Consider the following 10,346-nt stretch of genomic DNA (forward strand, 5'->3'; position numbering starts at 1 on the left):
GACTTCTCGCTGAAGGTTGTATCCAAACTTATGCAATATAAGTATCCATCTGTCATCACTTCACAGAAAAGTGCGGCCCGTCATGAAACAGATAAATGGCTGCATGTTGCTACCTAATGGTGAGTGGAATGACTGTTTGAAAGCAGCTACTTGTGCAAATTGTTTTAATACATTAATAAGAAATCTGTCCTCTGCTTGTTTGTGTTTTCTTTTCAGTAAATAATTGGCTTCTACTTTAAACCGCACTGCCCGAGCCTCACTGCCGAAATTGCACCACTGGCTTTGTTTATGTTTTGATTTATGTGATTCATGGGATTTTTTTTTTTTTTTTAAATGATGGGCTGAGGTGATAAATCAGTTGGGGTTTTTTTTGTTGTTGTTTTTTTGTTTTTTTGTTTTTCTTCAGTGAGGTTTTGTGACAATAATTTGGGTTTAAAGTAGAATAAACAAATCATTTGCTGGTGGCAGTCACTAAATCCTGATGTAGAAATGGCAATTTCACCTGCCAGCACTTCACGAATTGAATCCAACTCAGGAAAAACCGGAGTAGTCTCAGTCTAATTTTGTGAACGCATTCAAGTCATAATACTTTGAGGTATTAGGCACTGAGCTGATAATATAAAATATCAAGTATTAGGAGAGTGAAGACAAAAAGTACCATGGTGACCTCTCTTTGTGCTTCACACAGGAAGTGAGATTGGCTCAGGATTACAGTCCATAGAAACACATCTTTAAAATAGTGTTAGCATCAGGCACTGCGAGCTAATTATAACCAAAGGAAGTGTGGGAGGATTAGTGCTTTGATCCTGAACCCTTTTTAAACAACTATAAGGTTTGAACAGTTTATCCCACTGGGCTATAGGTCAGTCCTCTATATGAGTACACTGCAGCTTTTCTCCTCTGATCCTTTAAGAGCAGGCAACATATCACACACCTGCTTATGAGACTTAAAGTGTTATATTAATATGTAGAGGATGCAAAACTAGTCTAACTTTATGACATACACATTGTAAAATGAGATATATGATACACATATGTGACAGGACCGTTTATCACTATCAGTGAGCCTATTTTCATCTGACTGATTTGCTGTTGACTCATAAATAATTTCAAAGTTACATCACCCGGCTCTATGCTGCTTCTGCACCAACCCAACCCAACCTCAGGGCCACGTGCTGCGTTTATATAAATCACTCATTCCTGACACTTTCGCTGATGGTGTTTGACTAAAATCTCAAACATCCATCACAACCCTTTCTTTTTTTTGCTTTCTTTGTTTCAAACGTATGCTTCATGCAGACAGAAACATCCAAAGTTAAAAAGTTTTTGTAATTTCTAACCCTTAAAATTGTTTTCCTCCCCCCTCCTTTCTTCTACAATTAAGTTCATTCAAGTTGAGGATTGTTGCATGTGCAGATGGTTTGGAAAGGCATCAATCTCTGTCAGCAGTGTAATAATGCAGACATTCCATACTGGGACACCTTATGAGCAGAGGAGGCACATGAGAGGGGGAGTTCCCTAAATCAAATAAAGGCTTGTGTTCTGGCTGAAGTCTAAAAACCAGCACCCCGGTGAGGATGCAGTGGGAATGAAATTATACACAGCCCCCCTGGTTACACTGTCTGCATTTTTATACATTACAGTTATAGACATTTTGTTAAGCTTCATCAAATAAAATTGTCATCAAAAAAAAAGTGTTGCAAGCAATAAAATATGACTCTCTGTAGCATGAAAATCCAGACCGGGTCAGTTTGTGAAGTTGAATCATATTGTATTGAGAAACTCATTTCATTTTAACATGGAGGGAGTGTTATTTATTTATTTATTTACAAAAGACCTGCGGAGGTTCTTATCTTGACTATCTCTGCACACTTTTTCACACAAACATGAAGCTACATCTACAGTATTTATCCCATTTCCTTTGCTTTCTGGCATCTATCTCCTGGAGTGAGCTTTCATCCGCTCAACAATCCGAACATGGATTCCAAAGCCATAAAATGCTGGCAGCACTTCTGATTGAACCCTTGACTTTGGGTCCTGTCTTGATGTTGACGTTACACGTAGAAAATTCTCGGGCACACACTGGAATAACACATGGAAAGTATTGGGGCTGCAGGGAGACATGGGATGGAGAATGATAAGACTGGATGCCCTTCATCTTTCTCTCTGAATGCAGGCCTAAGTCAATTTTACTCTCAGCATGAGACTTTCTCCAGCCCAAGTTTTGAGTAAATCCAATCAGCTGTCCACAGGATTGAGATGTAGAGTGTCACTGATGACAGAGTTCGCTGTATGGCAAAGATGCAGGCCAGCATTTTTAATAAGACGCTGCACTATAAGCTCCTCTTAAGGTAATTATAATTTAAAGGGAATTAAGACCCCATGTATGTCAATAAATCAAGAAACAGTTGCAGATTAGGTTTAGTTTTAATTTTACATAATATGCTGCCCTTGGACAAAATTGACACACAGCTGTGTTATACATTTCTATTCTGGATGCCATTAACATTCCAATATATTTAAATAAATCAGTAAATTAAACCAAACTCTTTGTGATTTAGATTCAAAACAGCAGCTCAGTGGAATAATCTGAAGCATATATAAATTTAATACAATCTCACTAGAAAAAGTTTGGCTATATTAATGGGCCCTCTGGCATATTTTATGTGTGGCAACCAGAGAAATAAGCCCTGAGTTGAGCATGAAGCTTGCTTGAATGCTTTGGCATATCAGCATAGCATGAAATCCAACAGTCTGCCAGGTGCGAACTCCCAAATCATACTTCCCCAAATGTGCATCAACAGTTTTGACAGGAAGACTGTACACACCGCGATTCTACACTCAACATACTGCTGTTCCAAGAGGACAGCGCACACACACATCACACACGCACACAGCCACCTACCCAACACGCTCTACTTGTTTTGTTTGGTTTTTCCTTTTGGGCACCTTCCCATCTCTACCCCTCTGTCTTTCTCTGCTCGCAGCTTTTTTTTTTTTTTTTTTTGATTGGCTTGAGTCCATGCTCATTAGCATGTCCCATTATCTTCTGGAATATTCAGGGGAATGTTTCCAGTTGCTGCCATTCCAATTATTGTAATATACAACATGGTTTATGACTTTCAAGTTTCTGGAAGTGCTTCAGCTTTTTGTCAAGGTTCTCAGTCACATGTGAGGGCGGTGGATATTTTCAAGGGCATCTGTTCCAAACTGGCCCAGAAGAGAGACAACGCAGCGAAGAGGGGGTGGCTGGGTGGGAGTGTGAGGGGGGGCAAAGCAAGCTGGAACGATCCACCTTGAATTTGTTGAATCAAATTCTTGCACCTGGATATAATTGTCCTGCTGCTGTGCTGGGAGTTACTCCTGCCACAAAGAGACCACATTAGTGCCCCGAAAATGGCGACCTGTCAAGACACACAGCCTCACCTGGTATCATATTTTAGCAAGACAAAACACTTTCCTTGTGTCACTGTTAAATGATTAGTTTGTTTACAGGCTTGGATAAATGCAGCACTCTGAATTTATCCATGATGATGGGCATGAAAACAAGCTGCACTACACCAAACAATATGGCAGTGTGTAAAAACTGCTTCTCAAAGTGCTAAATGAATCATTTACATGTGAACTAAATCAAATGCAAATGCTCTTGTGTTGTATTTAAGCCCCTTTCTTTTGTGTTGATTTATGTTTTTGGATCAATGTGCTTTTTTTTTTTTTTTTTTTAAGGAAAGATGAATCTAGTTCAGATAAGTCAACATCTGGTTTGGCGTTGAAACAATGCACGTCTTATCTTCACCATATGGTGAACTACGGAACAGATAAACGAAGGATACCATACACGATAAACAAAGGATTAACATAAATACCCAGTCATCTCACAAATTAACGTGTAGTAATAGTAATATCACACTTGTGCAAGCAACCAGCTTTTAATCGCTTTTTGTGGAAGATCAAGGGAGTAATTTTTTTTCCCCCAAATCTATAACTTAAACACACTAAGCCATTAAATGTGCACACTCACTTGTGTAGGAAGTGTGTGGCTGGGTTGAGTCTGGCTGACTGTGTGAGGACGGAGCACAATTACATCTTCTTAACTAAATAATGCAGTTGACTGGGATGGCAGGGATAAAGAATTACAGCCATGGGGGGTCTGGACAATAACTACTAACATTGATGAATCTTGTACGAGATATCGCCAGGCCTAAGCATTCCTCTAAGAACATTAATAGAATACCCTCTATTTATATTCCTCCATAAATTCCCGCTGTATGTGAAGTTTATGGTATTAATTTCTGTCATGACAAATTAGGATTGTTACTTTGCAAAAAAGATGATCATCTGTGTTTTTTAATTTCATTTTTTTTTTATCATGGCCATTTTCCAATACAGAGAAATACTGTAATGTATCACACTTTGCTCTATAATATGGCCACCTAGCAGTTTTCATCTCATATGGATAAAATATTATACAAGGCCTTGACATAAAATGTTTCTTTCAGATTGTAATTAAAGTCACATTCTGAATTAAACCCGGTTATGGTGTTTAGTTTTATGGATTTAGTGTCGAGGAAGAGTTTTATATTCTGTTTCCATGAAATCTTCATGGGAGTTTTTTTTTTTTTTTTGGGGGGGGGGTTGGACCAGACAGGGAGTTAAAATGATGCAGTCTAAATATGGTGAAGTGTATAATGGTTACTGAATGAGCAATGTGCCAGCTTCATGGCCTCTGAGTGCTGTTAGCGGGAGAAAGGAACATGTTTTGTAGCTGCAGAGTGAGCCAAATCACTTGTTTTATGATATGCTATTGGTCCTTGCATTGTCTTATTTTTATTCACACAAAACATTCAAGTTAACTTTTTAAAGTTTTTATGTCCTAACATTAGCTGATACATGAAAAAAGGACACAAAGTTTTTTCATATTTTTTTATTGAAAAAAAATCTAAAGTACATCACAATACTGTCTAAAAGTATATAAGAAAATTGTAAATTTAGTAGAAATGTGTTGACGTTTGCATCATTTCTGGATTAGACTGATGTTTATTTGAAGGCAAAGCTTTTCAAAGGTTACTCTATCATTTTTTTTATTTATTTATTTTTTTTACAATGGTAGTTTAAAAATTCATAATCATGAAACAACATTTCAGGCAAGTATGAAAACATTACAGTCACCTCATTCAACTTTTTATATTTATACTGTAGCATGAACACAAGTGTTCCCAGAAGTGCATGGAAAATAGGCATCCAATTGTCTAGTTCACACACCATAAAAGAGGTTTTCAGGGAAGCAATTGTTAAATTTACTCTAATCCATCTTTCGTTTCTCCGTCCCTGCACCTGCACAGGGAGGGACCTCAGGGGAACGGGGCCGTAGACATTGTGGTGCACAGTCTAATGGTGCTATCAGCTGGCAGGTGTGCCCCAGAAGTTTCCCTGCCACCTGCCCACTGGACAGTCTATAAATGCTGTCACTTTTGTGCAACTTAGCTGGACAGACAAACACCTGGACCAAGCTGAATGAAATGCTTAATGGGTCTGTCTTTTTCTGCTGGAGAGAGGAAAAAAAAAAAAAAAAAACAACACAACACAAAACAGCGTGACCTCTCTTCTCCTTTTTCCTTTTTTCATTCAGACCCTTGCAATGACAAAAGGAAATGAACTTGTTGCAAATTCAAGATCAGTTCTTATCATCCTGTTTGTGTTTCAGACACAAATTCTTCATAGAACTGCATTATGATTTACTATGAGAAGGAAGAAAATACCAAGAAGAGGCTTGATAACATCTGGAGCATCCTTTAACTGTGAAATTGCCATTAACCTGACAGCATGCTACTATTCTTTTAAAAATCGAGATGACACATGTCTGTTTTGATCCGTCATTGCATCAGATTGTTGAGTGTGTCTAATGATCCTTGAGGATAGTCGATGACAGACCAAGATGAGAACAGTATTGAAGTTAAATGTGATATTTGAATTGCCTGTCTAATGACACACTACATGGATTGAACAACAGTCTAACTGGCTTTGAGTTAACAATGATGGAGATGAGCACACAGCTCAGAAACACCACAATCTTCTTTTAAGTTGGAATAAATTGACCCTTTTCCTCCTCCAGAGTCTAGCTGTGGAGCTTGCTTAGCCATTAGTGCCATTATACAGCCAACAAATCCTGCAAGAGATCCTACAAAACTGATGCTAATTTCCAACAACAAAAATTCAAAGTACGCAATTATAAGAGGAAAGCTTCAGATAATTATATTCCCTCTACTGGTCTTGTTTGTCATTTCTTTTGAAGATGCTGAATATTCCTTCGAATATGAAACTAATTGGATAGCTGTGATCTTCTTTTTGGGTTTTAACAAATAAATGCATATATTTTATAATAATTAAGCAAAACTGGTATTGTCAGGGCATATGTTTTTCAAAAATGGACTTTCCATAAACCCTTTCCCCTTGTGCTCCCTTCTCACTTTATATACATCTGTTTTGAAGAACAGGAAGAAGAATGGAGGCAGTAAAGTCAGCAGATGCAAATATTCAAGCAAATGTGGATTTCAATGCAGAGGCGACTAACTTGAAAGAAGGTCGACTGTAAAAATTTTTGCCTCGTTGCTGTCACTACTGATTTGTGAGGCTGCATGAGAATCACAAAAAAACCTTTTCAAAATGTGTTTCAAGCACCACAGCCACCCCAAAATCACCTTTAAAAATATACAAAAATATCAAAATATATTGAATTACTTCTAAAATGATCTTTTGTAGGTGCCATGATAAAACAGCAGATGACGCAGATACTGGGAGTGATGTGTAACAAAAGATCCTGGTCGAGAAAGAGAAACACCTGAGCATCATCAGTAACAACACCAGGTTCACTCCTCCTCCCATCTCTGATATGTTGTTCACAGGTTTGGCATGGGCGATACAGAGTGGTCGAAAGATTACAAACTCAATCGACAAAATCTCCTCATTGACGCACAATCGTTTTACAAATAGTCAGTTTAATTGAATACTTCACCACACAGTTCATTATCATACCTCTAAACAACTGAATACTAAATATTCACTATTTACAATAATGATAGTGTAATAATTGCCGTAATTACAATTCATTACAAAGATGACATTACTGTAATTTGTTCTTCATTTTCAACTTAACTGCCTCATCACACAAATTCAACGTCATCAACAAAAACTTGAAACTTCCACTGGCTACAACTATTAAGGTAGTTTCTAGTTAATCTCATCAGTAAAGTCATTAATATGCATTACAGCTCATGATTGTTTGTTTTGATAATGTCATTTCTGATGTTTGAAGCTGCTTTTACTAATCATGATTTTTATTTATTTATTTTGTTCAATAATAGCCAGATCATTCATTTTGTCTTCTTTGAAATTCACCGACTTTTTGGCACCTGTCTTATACCTAAATGATCCATCCGTCTTGTTATTTATGCTGTGTGAATAATTTGGCTTCATCACAGCAGAAGTATGTGATTTAAGAACAGGCAGTGGGAAAGGGAGGAGAGGCAGATTTACTGACTACTGCAGTGATGGCAGGAAGCTTACATGAAATGATTTGATGCGTTTCTCCCCATAGATATCAGACACAGCGACCGAGTTGATTTTTGAACTCAATACAAATAGAGAGACAGTTTTCGCTTTCTACGCTGCGCTCCCAAGCCAGCCAGAGCTCCCAAGTGTACTCTTTGCGTGGGCCAACTCCTTCTGTGGCGCATTAGTTTCTAGTTCTTGAGATTTAAACTGTGGCAGCAATACATAGTGTAACAGCTCCCTGGAGAGAACCAGTGATTGCACTCCAGTGCATGAGGTGATATTATGTTTAATGTGTCGGTTTATTCCTTGAGGGGTTCCCAACATCTGGTGTGCTTTTAATTCTTCGAACGTTCCCATTTCAATGTTTCTTGCTTCTCCTGAGTATCATTGGTGCACAGCTAGGACTGCATGGGTCTGGGTAGTGTTTTTTTTTGTGGTTGTTGTTGTTTTACTTTTTGTTTTTCCACTTGCCATTATCAGGGGCAGTGGAAGCTACCAATTTCCCGGTGTGTCTTCCCACGTTTCTTCCTGGCTTTGTTGCTTTCCTGCAACTATTAGGTGTGAATATAGCAGCTGTTATGATTCATCTCAGTTTTACCTGATGTCACAGGTACCTACAGCAGCACCTTACAACTTCCTTCTACAGTCAGTCTTCAGTTTGTAGCCTCATGTTAAAGGCCAGCTCCCTGCAGTGGGGGGAAAAAAAAAAAAAAAACTGCCGGAAACTGGGTTTGATTTGTTGATGTGAGTGCACTGAGGGCAGAGCGGGGGCCAAGCATTAATGGGATCGAGACAATAGGCCATCACTAATCAGAGACCTCAAGGTTGCCATGAGGTTAATTGTAATGCAGGTGGCACTAGGGGAGGGGGCGAATAAGAAATGTCGACTCCTTTACTGCCTTGGCGGCCATTGTGTTGTAACATTAAGCCCCGGGGCTAGGATTTGGCTTTCTCTCTCACTCTTTCCTCTCTGTCTTTTCTTTACCTTTTAATTTCTTATTATCCGTTGATTCCCATTCAACCTCCAAGGGTTAAAGAAAACCTTTTGCCACATGTCAAAAGGAAATGTTAATATTGAGCCTGTCCTGGCTGTTGTGATGCGTAGTAAACAATTGTGGGGCTCCACTAGCGATTCAACAGTGCATTTCACATTCACCAGGAGCGCTCCTTTAGCATCATTGTTATTTGTTTAAACTGACAGAAACAACAGACCCTGCTTGCTTTTGTGTCATTGAAAGACCATCTCCAAACGAGAGCCTGGTCATGAATACACAATAGGACAGAGTCTTAAGAGTAGCATTTGTTTTAGTGACCATTTTTCCAGGAGGCTGAACTGGGCCACATTTACCATGCTCAGTTTTCCTTTGAATGTCTCAAATGTGTTGGAGTTTCGAGCCACATTCGCCAACTGTCCTTCTTAAACTGCCTCATGCATTTTTCAGGAAGATTTGGAAATGTTTCCACATTTGGAATTTATCAAGAACTTAATCAACACACACAAAATCATACACCATTCACAATTTAATTCACCAGTTGTGTGACATTATACCATTGAAATTATTTAATGAACTTAATTCATTAATAATAATTTAATAATAATTTCACTTTTTTGTAGAACTTTCATTATTTTAAAATCGTTGGGCTTTTCATATCAACGCTATATAAACAATTCACAATTTATGTGTAATAGTGAATTATTCCATCCAATAATCAGTGATTGATCACTCTATCGGTCTGAAGTAAGTCTATTTGTGGACTCTAGGCCTTCATGCACAGTGGTATATTTACTTCAAGATTTTGCAGCCAGTGCCCTGAAGAGCAAACGCATCTCTCAGGACTATGCAGACCTGTTGGCAGAGAGTGACAAGTACCTCTTGGGACACTTTAGACAACCAAGAGCTGTCGTCACGGAGCTGCCTGAGCCAGACGTTTTAGCCACTGGGACGTTTCAGAGGGAGCCAGGAGACAGGACGAGTATATCATCAGCTGCATTCTCTGGTGAATTGTGGATAGAAGAAATGAATGGGCCAAATAATACACTCAATTCACAGATACAGCGGAGCATCAGGTCCCAGGCACACACGTGCTCCCCCGTCATATCCAAAAAATCCAACCCCATGTTTCAAAACCACCTTCTGAAGGTGGGCTCCAGCTCCAGCTACTCAAAAGTCCTGCACCTTACAAAAGCATCCTGGAGATTTGAGTCTTAAACAAGGAACCGTTGAAGATGCAGGGCTCATTGGTACACTTCTTCCAGTAATTATAAATTCCAGCAACAATGGGCTTCTGTTCCCGTAATGACTTGTTTTATTAGAAGATCGAGGATACGCGTTGGCCCCCTGGTTAATGACACCACTCACCAACCCTCAGTCGCACCAGGAGGTGTCCTTCAATCAACAACATGCACATACTCCCTCCACCATCAACTGCACCATTGGCATCTTAAAAGGACGATGGATGTGTTTGGACACAGCAGGTGGCGAGCTGCTTTACAGACCAGTGTGTGTAAAGAAAACATTTTAGAAATTGTGTTTTATTTTTGAAGAAACATTAACACCCCACATACTACATCAGGCAAATTCTTAGAATCCAGACATCTTTTCGTCACTTTAGCTTTGTCAGATAACCATGGCCTGCGGTGTCCTTCCCCAGCTACAGCACAACAAGACTGTGTGTTTCCTGACTTACTCCTGGGACCGAGCAACAGACTTCGTGTGCAGGCGTGGTAACAACTCACTTCTCCTTTGTAAATTAAGATTTTATAACTGGGTCTCAGTGCACATCTTTATTTAGTT

This window comes from Echeneis naucrates, chromosome 20 (assembly GCF_900963305.1).
Source record: "Echeneis naucrates chromosome 20, fEcheNa1.1, whole genome shotgun sequence".
In the NCBI taxonomy this organism is placed as follows: Eukaryota; Metazoa; Chordata; class Actinopteri; order Carangiformes; family Echeneidae; genus Echeneis; species Echeneis naucrates.